This window comes from Miscanthus floridulus, chromosome 13 (genome assembly GCF_019320115.1).
Source record: "Miscanthus floridulus cultivar M001 chromosome 13, ASM1932011v1, whole genome shotgun sequence".
Taxonomy (NCBI): Eukaryota; Viridiplantae; Streptophyta; class Magnoliopsida; order Poales; family Poaceae; genus Miscanthus; species Miscanthus floridulus.
In genome coordinates, this window is record NC_089592.1 from 56,343,740 (window position 1) to 56,363,638 (window position 19,899).

The 19,899-nt window shown below is 47.6% G+C and overlaps 1 long non-coding RNA gene across 1 annotated transcript; it reads left to right on the forward strand.

The window, feature by feature from the left end:
- Positions 1-327: 327 nt before the first annotated feature.
- On the forward strand, positions 328-12,941 carry LOC136500516 (uncharacterized). The gene is made up of 3 exons (XR_010770053.1): positions 328-463; positions 9,274-9,405; positions 12,169-12,941. It is a non-coding gene; the product is annotated as an uncharacterized lncRNA (long non-coding RNA).
- The last annotated feature ends 6,958 nt before the right edge of the window (positions 12,942-19,899 follow it).

Consider the following 19,899-nt stretch of genomic DNA (forward strand, 5'->3'; position numbering starts at 1 on the left):
CACGGCTATTCCATCGCACAGGCCAAACTGTGTGTTTTGGGCTACAAGCACCCGGACCGGTGCAGCCATGGCGGTGCCGTTGCTCAAAAAAAAAAAAAAAAAAAAAAAAAAAAAAAGCCATGGCGGTGCCGCGAGCCGTGTCCGTTTGTTTCTCTACCCTCATTGGGCCTTGTACCGGTGCCACCAGATCCGCAGGTAGGTTTCGGCCTTCGGGCGCTCCTCCTGTCCTTGTTCGCGAATCAGTTTTTCTCGCCGATCAGCAGCTCAGCACCCGCAGGAGAAAGCTCGAGAAGCCCGGAGGGGGGGGGGGGGGGGGGGGGGGGGGGGGGGGAGGGGGAAGAAGATGTCGTACCTGCTGCCGCATCTGCACTCGGGGTGGGCGGTGGACCAGGCCATCCTCGCCGAGGAGGAGCGCCTCGTCATCATCCGCTTCGGCCACGACTGGGACGAGACCTGCATGCAGGTACCGAGCAATCTCCTAACCCTATATTCTAACCATCCTTGATCTGTGGCTGTGCGATTACCTTGCGTCTGATTTCTGTTTGCCCTACTTTGGGTTTGGGGTGGGGTGATGGGGGCTGTGAGGTTATTGAATTCGTGGAGGTCGGAGGCTGGGCGTAATTCAGGAAATTGGGGTAAGGCTTTGTTCCGTCGACGACGTTGCAGTAGGTTGTTAGAATCGAGTCAAGGGTTCTGATTACTGATGCGATAGCTGAACTGTAACAGTTGCTGCTTTAGATTTTGCAATCCGTGCTGCCTTCAATTAACTAGAAAATACGGCGCGGCAAGATGTGCCAATTGCAGGTTGGTGTTGCTCCACAACATTTGCACGCTGATAATTGGACTATGTTGAATAATTGAATTGAATGAGAATGTCGAAGAATTAATCACTAAACCAATTTTTTTACAATGCGTATAGAAGTTAGTGAGAACAATTACACCCACTTGGCTGTTGTGCTGGATTTAATTTTTGGATCAATCAAAACAATAAAAGGGAGAGAAAATGCATCGTAGGATTGCATAATTATTTTTCGTCATAGTTCACCTGCTTTTTACTTAATAGAAACTCTATTTGTTTTGATAAGCACCAATCAATTTAATTAGTAAACATGTAAATGAGGCCAATATGCAGGTAACATTTGATTCAAAGATAAATAGATTTTTCATGCTTATTTAATCCAAATAAGGTGCACCAAAATGCATTACATGATTGTATGACAGCTTTGGGAAGTATGACCGTTTACAGGTCTGATAACAGACAACTTTCTCAACATATTCATACATATTATCATTGTTGTTTTCTCCTTCTGTTGCTGATCCAAAGAGCTGCAACATGTACAAAGTTAGCAACCTCCTGTCTCATTAATAATTGGATATATTGAGGACTCACATAGCACCAACGTACTATGGACTAATATGGTTAGATTAGAGTAGTAACTGTGAAATTCTAGCTTGCCATCTAAGACTCAAAATTTATGCTGATGTACCTTAGGAACATATGGGGTTGAACATCTCAGGAAGATTACATGAATAGTTAGTAAGAAATTGTACATCAGTTTTTAATAGTTTAGCCTTACATAATGTAAATTAGACAGTACCAGATGTTTTCACTTGTCAGGAAAAAGGATCAAACCCTCCTATCATTAGCGCATAATAAGCTATCAAAATGAGGTTTACAAATGTTTAGAATTGACAGTTTTCATTAGCTCCTAGCACTCCTGTCAGATGGGGTAGGGACCTTTGGTTAGGTGCCTGGTTGTCGGTCGTCATATACTCATATGTCTCGTAGGTGATAATGTTGTAAGTGTCCCAACCTTCTCATGTATGGTACCGGCATGAGTTGGTAATTTTCTCGGGCCTTTATTTCCTCTCTACAATTCAATGATACGCAGCTCTCCTGCGTTTTCGAAAAAAAGGAATACTACTCTTTTAAGCTTATCTTGTTACAGAAATAGTTATAAATTAGAGCAAAGGAACTATCATGAGAGTAGAATTGTACATGTGTGGCAATAGGGTCGAAATTATTGGTGTTAGTCCCAGGCTGCTACGTCTTAAACTCCGCAAAAAGAATTTCAGGACCATTTCCTGTGTGTTCCTTATCCTATAACAGATTGACATAGCCTGATAAGCAGACTGTTTCTAGAATCTAAAATAGCTTCATTTGATATGTCTGTTTAACACATGGATAATGTCAACAAGGTCTAGATTTAATTTGATGGTGAATCAGAAACTGGAGTTATGGCGGGAGACTTTGGAGTCCAAAGGTTTTAGACTCAGTAGAATTAAACTGAGTATATGAGATGTGATTTCGGCACTACTACTCGGAAGGAGGAAGATATTAGTTTGGAAGGTCAAGTAATACTCGGGAGGAGGAAAATATTAGTTTGGAAGGTCAAGTAGTGTCTAGGAAGGATATCTTTTGATATTTAGGATCAATGCTACAGAGAGACGAGGATATTGATGAAGATGTTAGTCATAGAATAAAAGCAGGGTGGATGAAGTGGCGCCAAGCATCTGATGTCCTATGTGATAAAATGGTACCACAGAAGTTAAAAGGCAAGTTTTATAGGACGGTGATTAGACCTGCTATGTTGTATGGTGCAGAATGTTGGCATACGAAAAGACGACATGTTCAACAGATAAGTGTCGTGGAAATGTGTATGTTGCGTTGGATTTGAGGTCATACAAGAAGGGATCGAGTTCGGAACGATGATATACGTGATAGATTAGGGGTAGCACCAATTGAAGAAAAGCTTGTCCAACACTGGTTGAGATGGTTTGGACATGTCCAATGGAGACCTCCAGAGGCACCGGTGCGTAATGGAATCCTAAGCCAGGATAGTAACGTGATGAGAGGCAGAGGAAGACTGAAGTTGACTTAGGTAGGCGCCACTTGTTTGATTTTAGTCCCCTCCAATGCTCTCCTAGTAGGAGAGGCGACCTCGCCGCTCCGTCCCTCCCCGTCTCTGTGCGTCTCCCCGCCCTCACCAATCGGTTGCTCGCTCGTCGTCTGCCATTGCTAGAGCTCTGAGGTACCCACGCTCGCCGCTTGCTCCCCTAATTTTGCGCTTGTTTGATTTTGTTGTGGGTTTCGGAAGTTCCGCTGCTCGCCGGGAGCAGGACTGGCACTGGGCAGCTTGCCTCCCTACTGGGACAACAGTGGTTTGCTCTCCTTGCTCAGTGCTGAGTTCTGGTGCTTTTTTGCGGCTGCGATTGGGGTAGTCAGCATTGGAGATTTGGGTGCGAGATTTTGGAATGTAAGCGGCAATGTTTTCAAGACGTCCGATTAATCGCGACTAATTGTCCTGGACGGTTGGAGCTACTCGACCAGGGCCTCTGACTCGGCCAGACCGTCCAGGAAATTGGACGTCCGATTAGTCGTCGTCCAGTCACGATTAATTGTCCGTCCAGGCTGTGTGGGCGTCCAGCCAGAGAGTAGGCTGCATCTTAGAGTTGGGCCTATCTAGTTGTCTTATATTTTGGCCCAAGCCCATTAGCGTTTCTCTTCTTTCCTACCCCTCACTCCCTCAGCCTCTCAATCACTCAGAAGTCAGCAGAACAGACTCACTTCTCTCACCTCTCCCGTCCAGCAGCAGGAGCCGCCTCCATTGCTGCAGTTCTGTAGCTCCCTCTCCTCTCCTCCCTTTCAGTTCCTAGCTGCTCCCTCTCCTCCCTCCCTTCCAGCTACCCTCCCTCTTCCTTGCGGCTGCTGCTGCAGACGCGCAGGCCTGCAGATCCAGCGGGTGCACAGGTCCAACTGTGCAAGGTAGGAGGACTGCACGACGAAGATGAGTTCTTCCTCCTCAGGTCAGTCATCAGTCATCACCTCCTCGTTCAAGCTTGATGCTCTACCTGTGCTTGAAGCTTATGCTCTCTTTCTCTGTGTACTTGTGTAGATCTGGATCGACAGCGGTAGCGTGCAGTGGAAGTGTACATGCCTGAAGCCGTTCAAGGAGAAGTTGGTTCTGCTCCAGCCTCCTCAGTTGCCTCAGGCTCAGCTGTTGCTGGTTTAGCATCCTCAGCTGCTCCAGATGTTGCATCTCTTATTGAGAAGGCCATAGCAAAACTACCTCCAGAAATGTCTGCTGAAGCCAAAGATCCCAAGAGGAAGGCCAAATCTCGAGACCCTGGATGGAAGTATGGGTGGTGGCCAGATATTGCAAAGAAGGACAGTGTGCAATGTATTTTTTGTAAGAAGATAACTCCATCAGGAATCAGTAGGTTCAAACAGCACCTTGCTGGAGGTTATGGTGATGCAATTAAATGTGGAAGTTGCCCTGAGATTATTGCCAGAGAGATGGATGCTTACATCAAGAAACATACAAGGTCTGCAGTTGTGGTAGTTCCTGAAGTAAAACAAGATTCTGAAGAGGGTGAAGGTGATGAAGTTATTGAAGTTGAACCGCCTAGTTCTGGGACAAAGACCAAGCAGAAGCAAGGACAAGAAAAGAAGAAAATAGCTCAAGTTTCCATCGTTGCCTATATGGCTGCTGCTGGTTCATCTAAACGACGGTGATGTTGGGCCGCCGCACGCTCAAGTAGCGTGTGAATTTCGTGGTGGGCCCGATGATCCTCGGACGTTGCGGCCTCTGGAAGGCCATGGAGCAAGGCCGTTGCGACGGCGATGTTCTGGCTTGCCCGAGCGAAGTGAGGAAGGGTTTCATCGTCGGCGATGATCCTTCGATTCACATCAAGGGCCATGGCGCGTGCGCGCCCACCGTCTCAGCTGCGTTCGATCTCCCAATCGACCTCCGCGTATTCCCGCACAAGTTGGAGTCCGGCTTCATCGATCTCCCGCTTTCGGGCTCTTAGCTGCTCCACCCCTACGTGAGGTGGGGCCGCTGTCCCCCCTTTAGTTCCGTCGTCGAGGTTGTCTGTCGGGGTAGCCTCCTCCGCGGAGATGCTTTCGATGTGTCCCTCGGGGGTACCCGCCATGAATCATTTTCGGGAGGGATGATGGCTCCCCCTGCTGGAGTTAGAGCCAGAGTCCGACCCCGGCTCCTCCGCGAGGAGGCCGTGGAGGGATTTCGTGACGCTTTCGATCATCCCCACGAACTCGTTGTTCACGGGGGACGGGATCGTGCGCTGTTCCACAAGGTGGCTAACGGTCGCAGCGGCGTTGCGGAGACCGAACGGAAGCGCCGTCGAGGCGCTCCGTGTAGAGTATTCCGGAGAGAGGGTGAGGTGGCGCGGGTCCTCCTTGGGCGGCCAGGGTCCAAGGGAGACGCCGGGCTGACGCTCAAGCCTCCCGTAGTTGAAGCCGATGGAGGGGAGAGATTGGATGGCGGCGTGGGCCAACACCAACTCTCCTCCCACCGTGACGATGAAGTCCAGGTCACCGAAACGCACATGTGCACCCGGGATCCAGCTTATTGTGTGGCTAGCCATCCGATGCCTGATTTGGAACGCACAAAGGCCCTTACCTGGCGCGCCAACTGTCGGTGTTTCGAACAAACACCAACTAGTAAATTTATATTTGTTGCGCGTTAGGCTCGGATGGTGTACTAAAGAACACAAAGTTTATACTGGTTCGGACAGAATGTCCCTACGTTCAATTTGCTGCTGCTCGTGTGATTAGTACCGAAAAAGGTTCGTTGTAGGGGGTACAAACGGTCGAAAGAGGGGCTGGTTCCAAGTCTCTGATGGAAAGGTCGAAATGATGCCAAGAGCTTGGTCGCGGCTTGGCTGTATGTTGTGTGGAATCGATCTGTCTCCCTAGTGGGGTGACCTGCCCTCCCTTTTATAGACCAAGGGGAGAGTAGGGGTTACAGATGGGAGAAAGAGAAAAAACCAAAGGTAGAGAAGGTCCTTCGAAGGAGCCGGGTCTTCCTTTCCCCCTTTGCCTGCCCAGCTGACAAGGCAGACCGTGTCAGAGATGGCGTGTTCGTTGATCCTCATAGGGTCGTCCCCTGGCCTCATTCAACAAGTGGGTACGTTCCATCCTACACCGGCGAATGGTGCGGCATGCCAGGGAGCCGAGCTGTGACCCTACGGGAAGTAGACGGGGAAGTGACCATACGCCCGTCACTGTAGATGATGTGAGTTCTCTTTTGGATTGTAGTGGTTGCCGTATGCTTGTGTCAGGATCCGCGTCCGAGGGCTGATGGCGGCGCCTACAACACTGTAAGACCAAAGTCGGCGCCTACAACACTATTTGGGCTCTGCCATGCCTAGAAGGGCTTAACACGCCCATCCCGTCGTATCCTGACGGTACTTTTCTACAAGCGTGCAGGGTATGATCCTCGGTACTACGGTTGACTTGAATGTCCTGTCTTACCTCGTGCTCGTCGTCATGAAGGAGCAGGGCGCAGTCGTCGGGTGAGGCGAAGCCAGTCCTCAGCCGTCGGGCGAGGCGGAGCCTGCTCCCAGCCGTCGGGCGTGGCGGAGCCTACCCTGGGACGTCGGGCGAGGCGGAGCCAGCCCTGGGACATCGGGTGAGGCGAAACCTGCCCTCGGACGTCGGGCGAGGCGGAGCCTGCCCTCAGACGTCGGGCGAGGTGGAGTCAGCCCTCAGACGTCGGGCGAGGCGGAGTCTAGCGTTCGGGGGTCGGGCGAGGCGGAACCAATCTTCCGTCGTTCGGGCAAGAAGTGTAGTAGCGTTATTGTCTGACCGGAAGCGTCAACGTTCAAGGGTTATTAGCTCCACCGCATTGGGTACCCCAGTATTAGGTCCCCGACAAGGTGGGTACACTGCTGCATGGACACAAGTTTCTAAGGAAAATTTTTGTCAAGTAATCATGTGCCACCTTTATAAACCTATTTAATTAAATGTTTATAAACACGATTACAGGAAAGATTCAGAGCAGACCAAGCAGATCGAGGAACTTCAGACACCAGGTTCTACCGGTTGCCCAAACACAAAGAAACAAGAATTCAAATTATATTTAGGAAATGGTGATTGAGCACTTGGCATAGAAAATTGTGATCCAACAACATACCAGGGCCATTTGTATGTCTGCAAATAATTGGTTGAGGAACAAGGGTTTGATCGAAATATGGCTACAAGTGGAGGTTCATACTGTTATGGCAAGTAGAGCCGGCCCAGGGGCCCATGCGGCACTGTAGCGACGCGGTACTGTGGCGCGCGAACAGATTAGATTAGATTGTTTGGTTTGTTAGGAAAGAGATATGTGGTTTGGTTTGTTAGGAAAGATATACGTTAGATTGATTCGGTTATGATATTTTCTTAGGGGTTAAGTCAGTCATCTCTATAAAAAAGAGAACCCTGTATCAGTTATAGTCAAGGAAGAAGCAACAATTAAGTTGCTGGTTTCCCCTGGGAGCCAGCCGTTCCTGCCCTCTCTCCCCTCTCTCCCTCGCGTGAACAGTACCCATGGGTACTGTAGCTCCATCGCCGCCTCTCCCTCTCAATCCGCCAGCCCCATAACATCTGGTATCAGAGATCTCTGGTTCGATCATGTGGTTCGATCATGTCCACCATCAGCGCCAGCGTCGTCGGCCGCGTCGGGGTTGTCGTCCGCATCCTCGGGAGCGCCCCTGACGTTGGAATCTTTGGTCGCCGACGTGGCTGCGATTGCCCGCGGCATGGCGGCCATGCAGGCGACCCTGGCCGCCCTCATCCCATCACCTCCCCCTCCACATCAGCCGGCACCACCACCACCTCCACAGCTGTCGCAGCCGTAGGCGATCTTCCCCTACGGCATGCCCCAGACCAGCTGGACGGGGGTGCCCCTCCACTTGCTGCGGTCCCAGGGCGTTCCCATCCAGCAGATCAAGTTCCCGCCGTCGCCGTCACCGCTTCCGGCTTGGATCGCCGGTTCGTCGAAATCCATCTACACGGCGCCTAGTACCCAGCCGCACCTACCGCCGCTTCCGGCCACCGGGGCTGTCTTGGCGCCTAGCGGCGCCCCGGCTCCGGGCGTCTTCTACGGCGGGGTGGACGGCCCCCTGTTCCACGGCGGCAGCCTGATGCCGACGCTCTTCGCCGCGTCGCCCTCGATGGACAGCACGTGCGCGGCGCCCTCGGCCGCCGCACAGGCCCCGTTGGAGTTCGCCACATCACCGATGAAGGCCCCGGCTGCCATAACTCCGGCAGTCTCATCACCAGCTTCGCCAACACTAGTGTCATCAATGCAGGCGATCATCCATGCACCGACGTTGGCGGACATGGTGCCTTTGTCGCTGCCTCTACGAGCCACAGCACCGATCCCTCGAGCAGGGCCGTGGTTGTTTGCATGCGCTTATTCTCCATCGGCTCAGCAGCAGGCCTTCAAAGCTCCACGGTCGCTTGGAGTACGCCTCCAGCACAACCCCGCTCGGCTGCACCCATAGCGGGGGTGGCTGCTCGTGGAGGGCACCATCGACTCCACGTGCAGGCGCTCCATGGATTCGATCCGGTTGGATTCGATTTTACGCAGATCAGATGGAGCAGCCAAGTTTGGCACCTCGAGGAGGAAGCAGGTCTGCCATGGCGATCTTCTCTGGACCGCAAGGTCTTCCGCTCTAGCAATCGCCACAGCTCGAGGACGAGCTGTCTTCGAGGGGTGTAGTAGTGTTATGGCAAGTAGAGCCGGCCCAGGGGCCCATGCGGTACTGTAGCAACGCGGTACTGTAGCTTGGTTTGTTAGGAAAGAGATATGTGGTTTGGTTTGTTAGGAAAGATATATGTTAGATTGATTCGGTTATGATATTTCCTTAGGGGTCAAGTCAGCCATCTCTATAAAAAAAGAGAACCATGTATCAATTATAGTCAAGGAAGACGCAACAATTAAGTTGCTGGCTTCCCCTGGGAGCCAGCCGTTCCTGCCCTCTCTCCCTCACGTGAACAGTACCCACGGTACTGTAGCTCCATCGCCGCCTCTCCCTCTCAATCTGCCAGCCACATAACTCGACCTGTGGGGGGTTATGACGGCCCTCAGGTTTTTCGTTTAAGAAGAAGATCTTCTCACACAGATCGAGAAAACCCCCGAACCCCCGCCCCCATCCTGACGCAGGAGGTGCCGTAACCCTGTGAGAACCGGGCCGGAGCCTTCCACTGCGCTTTGGCATATGGGAACGGGCGAGGGGATTTTTTTAACCTCAGCCTGAAATCCGCTCCCACGGGGAGTCGAACTCAGGATCTGAGGAGTGCCGCTGGGTCACCTAACCGACTGAGCTAGGCGCCCTTTGGCCCGCCAGCCACATAACACATACATATAACTCTTATTGTAGCTTTTTAGTGCTTTTAGAAATTGTATGCTCTCATATGTGTAACTCTTTGGCACCTGCCAGTGTGAGTTATATAAACTGCACTTTTATGTTTTTCTTTTGCAGGTGCAACACCGTTTGTGGCCTCTGCACAGTCAGGTGTTATATCCACTGTGAAGTATCTACTTGATCATGGTGTTGATCTAATGAAAGCAGATGTAAACGGACACATAGTTCTACACAATACTGTATGTGTAGGTATGAGTCATCAAGGTTTTTGGTCATGCTTGTGTGCCAGTTTGTCTTTATTTCTATATACACCATAGGTGGTTTTGTAAGATGGTGTAAAAGCTAGTAGACTTTTGTCTTGGTTTCTTTTTATTTTTGTAGGCATGTTTGTACCTTTAAACTACATCAGAACCCCCAAGTGTTGGATCTGCTTCTTGTGCACACTGAGCAACCAGGGCCACGCCCTGCTGTTGTAGCAAGCACAGCAGCAGGCCATCTTTGTCATCCTGAATGTCTTTTCCATGGATCTACATTCTTCTCGTCTTTGATCTGAGTTGCTATTGTTTTTTTTTTTGCTTTTTTAGAAAGTAGATTCAAAAGATTGGGATACTAACCTTTACTGATGAGGTATGGATCAGTCTTGTAGTGATTCTTCTTGAAATTTCCTGTTCTTCTTCTTTGCAATCTGATGTCTGCCCTTTTCCCCTGCTCTGCATGAGCAGAGCAGAGGCTTTCCCCACGCATAGCAGATCTGTTTTTTTTTACTTTGCTTGTCTCCCAAGTCTATCTGCTATATTCCTATGTATTCATGGTTTTGGGCTTTTCTTATGGCCTGGTGCTGTTTAATGGGCTATTTTGTCATTTTAGTTAATGGACTGTACTGTTTTACTCTTCAGTCGCACAGAAATTACAACATATTTTCCTCTGCGTGGGCCTTCTTTAAAAATCCATTCTTTTAGAGGCAACCAACAACCGTGTGCTAGTTTGTTTTAAAACACATAGTTTCTTCTCTGTTGGAAATCATGTGTTCTGTAGGCAACCAACAACCATGTGCTAGCTTGTGCTAAAACATATGGTTTTTCCTCTGTTATAAATCGTGTGTTTTGCAGCCAGCAGACAACCATGTGCTAGTTTTTGCTGAAACACACGGTTATACAGTAGAGAGACTCTAAATAAAACAATGTGAAGGCTTGATATAGATGGACAACTAATGATAGCCACAACTCTGTAATTGTAATTTGCTGCTCTCCCTCTCTGATTCTGCGCAGCAGGGGTTGGCATTGTGGTCAGCTCTTGCTGCTGTAGAGGTATGGCAATAGGCCATCACCTTGTACTAGATTGTACAGTAGGTAGTAGTGGCTTATCTCATCCATACCAAGTAGTTGAGGCTGATCTCAGCCATGTCCTAGAGGACATTGTAGTAGGTGTACTAGTGTACCTAGACTTGTATACATACTAAGGCAATGGCAATGAAACAAGCCAGTTCAGAGCAGCAAGTTTCAGAGTTCACACCTGTGCAAGTGCTGTGCTCGTGTGCTCTGTTCTCGCTCCCTTCTTCAACCTCTAGCCGTGGCGTGTGTGTGTTGGTGAGCTAGCTGCTCACCTGTGCAGGGAGATCGTAGGCCAACAAACTCCATAACCTTGTTGCTTATATATTATCATGCATTTGTATATTTGTAAGAAACATAAAAATCTATAAATGATTTTTTTTTGTTTGTAGAAAAATATGGAACTTCTAAATTTTGGAATCTTATATAGCAATATATAGTATTTCTAAATTTACAAATTCCTTACTAAACAAATCTAAATATCAGTGTTGGTTTCAATCGGCATGGACCACGTGCACAGGCATTGAAATATCCAATTAAAAAGGGATTTTAGAATTGAAACTTGCAAAAGAAACTGCAATAGACATCAAACATGCCTCTCTGTTTTGTTTTACCTTGAACATGTATTGCATGTCTTTTTTCAACGTGCTGGATTGTCTCGTGAAGAGTTTAAAACATGTTGCCTGGGAGGACCATTGTTATGAATTATGATCTGTAAACTTGCTATTTAGTACCTGACATCACTAGCTCCCTGCTTGGCTGCCTATAGTATCAATAAAGTGTAAGATGGTACTATCTTCGGGTTTCCTGTTCTGAGGGTATAGATTGTAAGTCTCTCCTTTTTCCAGGTAAAACAAAGTTTTATTCCATATAGGGATTTAGATAAACTTGCAGCTAACTTAACCTTAGTTTTGAAGCCTTTTGTGATGAAACTGAAGTAAGTGCCAGTAAGGCAGTACCTTGCTAGTAAGTTATGGATTGGTGCAATTGTTTGTACTGGTTGCTTTCTTTCTTGTGGTAGCCTGTCCTTTTGGCTTGAGGTATGGGGAAACAATAGAGTTAGGTGTGTTTTAGGGGTATTGACTCCAGGATTCTACAATTCTGCTTACTTGTGTATTGTACTGCATAAGAGAACTATGAACTGCAGCATTTCAATCTGATTTACAGTCTGTAATGCTTTGGTCCTGATGTTGATTGGTGGGGAGACAGATCAGCACTTGAGGTTTGGGGATCTCATCACAACATTGCCCGTTTACTACTTGGCTGATTAAATTATAAGAACAAACTGTTGTTTAGTGGCCTGGGTTGTATTGTAGCATTGCATGTTACAGTTATGTTCACTTGATTCTTTTTTACTGCCATACGATATTTGTTATGTTCAAATTTGGAACAGAAGTGGCTAGGATGTTTTATTTGTTATAGGTAGCATAGCACATAATCTGTCCACTCATGTTGCGAGCCAAGCAACAATTTCGGTGCTTGATTTTTGCTATTCATGGCTCAATGAAATTGAAGTGAAGTAGCCATCTGATCTTTTCATCAATGCTTTCTGAAAATCATGTCCATGGCCCTTGCCCTTTTTAAAATTCTCACTTGGTCATATGATTTGGTTCCACTCTACTTAGCACTGTTGTGTGTTGACTTTATTCTGACTCGTTCTTGTTAATGTTTTACATGGATGAAGTGCTGGCAGCAGTAGCTGAGACCATAAAGAACTTTGCAGTCATCTACCTCGTTGACATCACAGAGGTCCCTGATTTCTAGCACATCAACATCATTGAGTAAATCAACATCATGGAGTAAATCAAATCTAGCACATCACAAAGGAACACCATGTACGAGCTGTACGACCCTTCGACGGTGATGTTCTTCTTCCGGAACAAGCACACCATGATCGATCTCGGGACAGGAAACAACAACAAGATCAACTGGGCCCTGAAGGACAAGCAAGAGTTCATCGACATCGTGGAGACTGTTTACAGGGGCGCTCGGAAAGGCCGCGGTCTGGTGATTGCTCCAAAGGACTACTCCACCAAGACCGTTACTAAGAAGGCAGGCATTCACGCCGGGCAGCTGCTGCTGTTCGCTAGCCTACTAGTATGTCCCTCCCTTATGCAATCTATTGGGGATGTTTACTCCGACAGTCAGTCTGATAGGTGATGCTTAACTGTATCTTGGCATGCCCTAAGTATATATTCAAGTTGCTGGCGAGTGGTGCTTAACTATATCTTGGCATGCCGTAGTGAACTTGTAAAGTTGTGATTTGTGGTGATTGATGATCGAGTGTCAAAAGAACAGGATTTGTGTTCTCCCTTAGTATGGCTATATGTGCTACTAATAATAAGAAACGGTTACTGGTTTGGAACATGGTAACTGAATATGGATGGTTTCCTTTGATAAGAAACGGTTACTGGTTTGGAACATGGTAACTGGATATGGATGGCTTCCTTTGGTATTTTTATCATGAGACTTTTCTCTGTGTGTCCTTATAAAAGATCGTAATTCCCTGTGTGCCCCTGAAAAAATTCAGCGGCCTTCAGCGCCACTACTCCAACTTTTTCGTGTCATCCATGCCACTTCCGTCAGTTTGGGCTCTAACGCCGTTAAACTGCAGGTGTGAAAAGACGAAAATGCCCTTAAGTTCAAATATGTTATTAATTTTTTTTGGGCATCTTAACGACTTCAAATGAAAAAACTCAAAACTAGAAAGTTGTAGATCTCGTCGAGATCTATAATTTTCATATAAATTTTTTTTCATTTAATTTCGCAAAAAAAATAATATGATTTTTCTAAGATATATTAATCATATCAAATCATATTTTTTTGCGAAATTAAATGAAAAAAAAATTTATATGAAAATTATAGATCTCGACGAGATCTACAACTTTCTAGTTTTGAGTTTTTTCATTTGAAGTCGTTAAGATGCTCAAAAAAAATTAATAACATATTTGAACTTAAGGGCATTTTCGTCTTTTCACACTGCAGTTTAACGGCGTTAGAGCCCAAACTGACGGAAGTGGCATGGATGACACGAAAAAGTTGGAGTAGTGGCGCTGAAGACCGCTGAATTTTTTCAGGGGCACACAGGGGATTACGATCTTTTATAAGGGCACACAGGGAAAAGTCTCCATTGAGTACTCCTCATCAACCTGTAACTTTCATATCGATGGAGTTCTTTTTGATGGTGTCCTGGCTATGTTTTTTTTTAGCTCTGAATTACGCAGAAGAAGCTTGTTTGGCCGCGTCCAGCTTTGTGATTCTAGGAACCATGCAACAGTCTTATTTGTGTGCTTTGTAAAAAGTACGTAGTATATATTCAAATCCTTTTTTTTGCCAAGTTTTCACCCAAGCTGGGTGGTAAGCGGGGGCTTTGGTGAGCTGAGAAATGGCAACAGTGTGTGTTCAGTTGTTCACGATTCAACCTCTACTGGTGCAGATAAGAAGCCAAACGAAAACGGAAATGATAGGACGTGGGCGTCCATCCAGACCAGACGCCGCGCGTCTGGGCTCGCTGACCAGCCGGCCCAACAAATCTCGCGTCCATCTTCTTCCCTTGCTCCTGCCGCCCGCCTAGCGTTGCTTCTTCTCCTCCGCCACCTGTGCCCCCTTCTGTTATTCCTGCCGCTCGCCCCGCGCTGCTCCTGCTCCTTTGCCGCTCGCCCCACTGCTCCTATTGCTGCTCCGCGCACCCGCCTCGCTGTTCCTGCTCCGTGCGCCCGTCTCGCTGCTCCGATGCGTGCCTGCTCCGCCACCTGCTTGGCCTGATGACACTGACGGACGCCGCCAGTGCAAGGAGAAGTGTGAGGCCCTGGCACGGAAGCCCTCCGGCCTTGCCTGCTGCTACAGCAGCGGCTCCCCGATGTAGACGGCAGATGATACTGCACCGGGATATGATGCATGTTGCAAGCTCACATTTTTAATGTTTCAGATATTTAGAGGTATGTTGCAAGCGTTTCATACGAATGTTGCAAAAGTAAATCGGGATGCTGCATATGTTGCACATGTATGTTGCAGGAGTTTGTCTCCAATGTTTTATCTGTTTTCCAGAATATGTTGTAAGCGTGTTTATTTGGATGTTGCATATGTTTTCACACATATGTTGTAAGTGTTTTATCTGAATGTTGTGGATGTTCGTAATGTTTTTCAAGTGTTTCATATGCATGTTTCTAGTGTTTCATCTGTCTCTTTTTGTATGTTGCAAGTGTTGGAATGGAATATTTCAAAAGTAGATCAGGTGTTACACATGGGATACGCGTGAGAAGCTGGACGCGAGCGATCGCACGGTGCGGGCTCCCGAGTGGCCGCGAAACGCAAGCGTGGGGCCATGCGTGGACGCGCGAAAACTACATGCAGCCGCGAGCGTCCGCGGACGTCCGGGGCGCTAGCAATGCCACTAAAAACTTATGGTGTGGCTAGCGCCCAGACGTTTGGATGCTAGCCCTGTTCGGACGCCCGTGTCTGTCCGCCCACGTCTCGCCTGCTGTGCCTGCCCGCAAGCACGTGGGACCCGGCCGCGCCAGTGGGGACTGCCTCCGCATGCGCCTGAAACCGAAGCGAGACAGTAGAAAGACGAAAAGGGAGATGCAACACCCAATATAGTTTTGAAACATCCGGTTGCAACAATTATATCATACGTCTGAAAACAAATGAAACATTTAAAACATGTGCCTGAAATACCTATAAAAATAACACTTAAAATATTGTAAACATAGCAACGCCCAGATAAAAACCATTATAAAGAGGTGGCCATAGACGGCAAGGCACCATGATGAGTGCCTATTTGGTGCGGCCTTGTTTATCCACTCCGCTGGAGCTTGGATGCAGAAGCCTCAAGTTATAGTTCCTCCACATAAAAAATGACTACGGCTACTCGCCTCGTACGAAAAAAAAACATCTCTCAGACGTTTTGGTACGGCATCGAGCCAGGCCTTGTTTAGTTGGCGATACGGTACTGTAGCACTTTTGTTGTTATTTGATAATTAGTGTCCAATCATAGTCTAATTAGGCTTAAAAGATTCATCTTGTGAATTTCGTCTAAACTGTGTAATTAGTTTTATTTTTTATTTATATTTAATGTTTCATGTATGCGTCCAAAGATTCGATGTGACGGAGAATATTGAAAAATTTTACAAAATTTTAGGAACTAAACACTACCCCAGTTAACTACTGTACGTGTTCCATTACCGCACGTGCATTTAGGGGCCTGGGGCTGGCTCGACGAGCGTGTTTGGTTCTACCGAGACCGACGTCAGCTCCGCGCCGCCGCCAGGCAACAGCATCCGTCGGACGCCTGGCGTTGATGCTTGGATATACCTGGACGAGGCTCCAAGCCAGGTCATGATGCAAACTCTCCGTCAGCCACTCGATCAGGTGATGGTCCGTGGGCGGAGCGGAGATTCGCATTCGCATCTGGCCGCGGGTAGTTGGATCGTGATCGAGCAGGGTGATGGGCTGATGGCCTATCCCCGAGCAAAGATTCCAATCGCGAGTCCCTTGTCTTGCACGGCGTCGTCGTGCCGCTGCTCGGCTGCTCTGTCCTCTCTCTCTCTGTGCGTGTCAGTTTCAGGGAACACGAGCGGAGACGGAACGCAGACCGACACCTATGTGTGTCTGCCGCCCAGTCGGTCTCGGTCATACATTGATTCATTACATTAGTATTAACTATAGTGATTATTTATTATTATAATCTGAACGCGTTTAGAAGACTAGTAGTAGTAGTGCAGTGTTGGTGGTACACACACTACACACTGTAGAACGAAGCAAACGAGACGCTGACGCAGCATCGGCCGTCGGCCCCGGCTTGAATGATGGGAGGGAGGAGACGCTGGTGGTGGAGTGGAGGCACAAGCCAATCATCAGCTGCCTGTACACTTGTGAATCGTGGAATGTTCCAAGCTTTGGAAACGTGTACTGTAGTAACATAAAAGGCATGTCTTCCGATCACTTGATTTTTTTTCTTCTTCTGAATATGTACTGCCTCGTTACTATAAAAGTTGGGTTGCATAGCCGTTTCCGATGAATACATAACATTGTAAAAAAGACAGCTTTGCGTTATCGTAACACGTTTTTGGACGAGATTTCGATGGATACGATACGAATGTGGTGTCCCTGAGCTGAGCAGCAGGGGCACTTGCGTTGCCAGTTGGGACTGCCTGCTCTGCTTAGATGTGAGACTTGGACAATGCCGTGCTTATTTTTGTACCGCGTGCATGCTTTCCCATGGTGCATACGTGTCGGGTATCAGTAGTAGGAATACGTGAAAGAAGAAAGCTGATGACCGAGGGCATGGCCTTCGCCTCGTCAGATCCCTCGAAGGGGGATTCCGCCTCGTCCAACGGGGTCCGTAACGCTTCTAACCACTACTGGTCTAAGAGTACGAACCAAGGGTCAAACTTCTAACACCAGAAAGGGAGTAGGTGCGTCTTGACGTGACCCGCGGCCAATAGTGTCGGACGTGCCGGCGCTATGCTACCTAATCCCCGTACTCCTTTCGACGGAGGTATCTGCTAACCATGCCGCCCGCCAGGATAGAATGGAGCGCCACGACCGACCGACGACGGCCGCGTATGGCGCCAGTGATGAACAGGGTCGCGACGTGGAGCCATCCCCGTCATCATCTACAGGACCGACGGGACCCGTGTAACGGAGATGAAGGACGCCGCGACCCCGGAGGCCTTCTTCTCCTTTGCTTTTCTCTCTCTGTTTCTCTCGTGTAACCTGCGCCTTCCCCTTCATCTATAAAAGGGGAAGCAGAACGTCCCACGAAGGGCATAACGTTGAACGGCTGAACAAGCTCAACAAGACTCAACTTCGTTCGACCATTTCACCAAGAGACTTAGGACCTGCTGTAACACCCTCGATGTTACGCCTTAAACAAATTACCAAATCATGTCACGAGCATCATGTTTATGTGATAATGCATGTGATGGAATATGTAGATAACATTTTTGTAACTTAAGATGATCAATAAAAATGTTAAATGAGAAGCTATTCCCTAACTCATATGTATCAAGTAGGGTTTAAAATTATTTTTTATTGAACAAAAAACACTATAGAACATATATGTAGCACTTAAATAAAGTTTAGAATATGAACTTTGTAGAAGACAATGAAATACTTGCCGTGAAAAAATAACATTGCTAGCCAAATTGGTTGCACCGCTAGACTCATCTCGAACCCCTCCTCGTCATGCGCACCTGAGCCGTACCCCTACCACTGTTCCAACGCTGCTGACGCGGTCGTGTCCACCACGGCTCATCGTCGAGCTCGCCACGCATACGTGGCCAGCCCTGCTCGGGGCGTCTCCGACCGAACCATCGCCTTGACCAGGTCCTTGGTGAGTCGATGATGCTCACCCGCTACCTCTACTGCTCCCTTAGCACCGTGGCTCACCGAAACAATGTCGTCACCACCACAAGCTGCAGCCGACGTGGAGAAGTCACCCTACTTCATCTCCGGTCTCCGAATCACTGCCCATTGTTGTGTGTTGGCCCGTAGGTGAGCATCGGCCCTCTAATTGGGTCGAGGGAGTCCCTAGTTGGCCGGCGTAGCGGCCCAGTGCCGGTCAATGCCGTGCCGGCAAGAGCAGGGGCATCGGGGACCTCCCCGATGCAAAGACAGATTAATACGAGGGCATTCTTGCATAAACGTTGTTTATAGAAATAGTGCGCATACTCGTCGTGTTAATAGAGGATAGCGTGGGGGTGTTTCTACAAAAGCACCAGTGCGCGCGGGTTTCTCCGCCGTGGGCTGGCCTAGTGTGGGCCACACCGCGGGCCGCCACGCGCTCGCGCACGCGCTGCGTCGCATGGGCCGCATGTGGGTCGCGCGGGAGAATTCGTTTTTCTTTTTCATGAGTTAGAAATAGTTTTCTAATTTAATTTATGAGCTAATCTTTGGTAATTAATATCAAATCATGTAGGTGTCCAAAAATTATGAAACAAATTTTGTTAGGTTCATAAAATTATGCTCTATCTGTTGGTGTATTTGGTTCATATCTATACATGTTGATACTGGGAGCTATTAAATCGTTTGAAACTGCTTCATATTATTAAAATGAATCATTGTAGGAATTTTCGTGGTAAATTGGTGATAGCTTTAGTCCTAAAATTTTTATGATAGCTTCATTGTATTATTATGTGCTCATAGTAATTTTTGTAGCCTTAGAATAGACTAACATTAGGGTAGTTAAATGCTCTTTGTTTCAGTATACATTAAATTATTAGTAGAAATAAAGATATATCCTTCATTTATAAAGCTAGATGTTTGTTAGTTGAACCCAACACTTTGCTTAGTAAAGATGATAGTTAGCTTAGTACCGTAGTCATTAGAGCTAGCTTAGTATCTTAGTATGCATATTCTTAGTCTAAAAGTTGTTGTTGCCTAAATGCTAAGTGTTGCATCATCATCGCATGTATGTAGAGAACGAGTTGACGGAGATCGTGCCCACCGGTGATCATGGGTTCGAGGAGATTGTCGAGGTGTACGAGGAGGAGATTCTCATGTAGGAGTAGGTCCTAGAGCCACCACTGACTGACTCAGCTGACACCGTGTCTGCCCAAGGCAAGCCCCGGTGTATAACCCCTATTTTTGATAATCACTGAATATATATATATGATGTGTATTTATGTTACAGGAATTTTACGGAAACCACATGCATAGATATACATATCCTAAGAGTCTTACTTGTGCAGGTTCGAGTAGCGGCTATGCTTAGGTTTTCGGTAGCGTGAGTAACCTGTCGTTACTCACAATAAGTGATTATTATATTATTACTCTCATAATAAAATGATGAAAAGAAAATAGAGACTGGACAGGGATATGGTATGGATATTGGTGGGTGTGACGAGTTATGTCCCTCGGCCAATGGAGCTTAGCTTGGTTACACTGTTTTTCCTGTTTGTGTCGATTAAGGACCGTCTATTGCTGTGGATGGTAGTCAGGTCACAGACTTATTATCTTGAGCACATACTTGCTTATGGGAGCGGGAAGACTTGTTATGCTCTTGTCGCGGGTTACGGCTCTTTCTAGACTGACTAATTGGAGGTGGGGAAAGGTGGAGGCCTAAGCACCATAATGAGATCGGGTCTCAAGTGTGGGGGCTTGAAGTCCAAGTTTGGACGGGAACTTGGACCCTATGATAGGAGTGGAATGGGTTGGTCTTATTTGTACCTGGGGTACAAATGGGGCATGTGTTTCGGGGTACCCAGCAAGGATACATTGGTTCGCAAATTGCTGTTTTTATGAGATGGTACGACTTGGCTATGGTCTAGCACCATAGTAAGAACTAGAAGATGAAAAATGGTGAAATGATTCTGATTGCTCAACCCTTGCTTGAAAGTAGAATATGTGCTTACCTATAATGGTTAGCTAATGAAGAATCATGACTGCTAATAAAACTTGAATGTAAGGATGA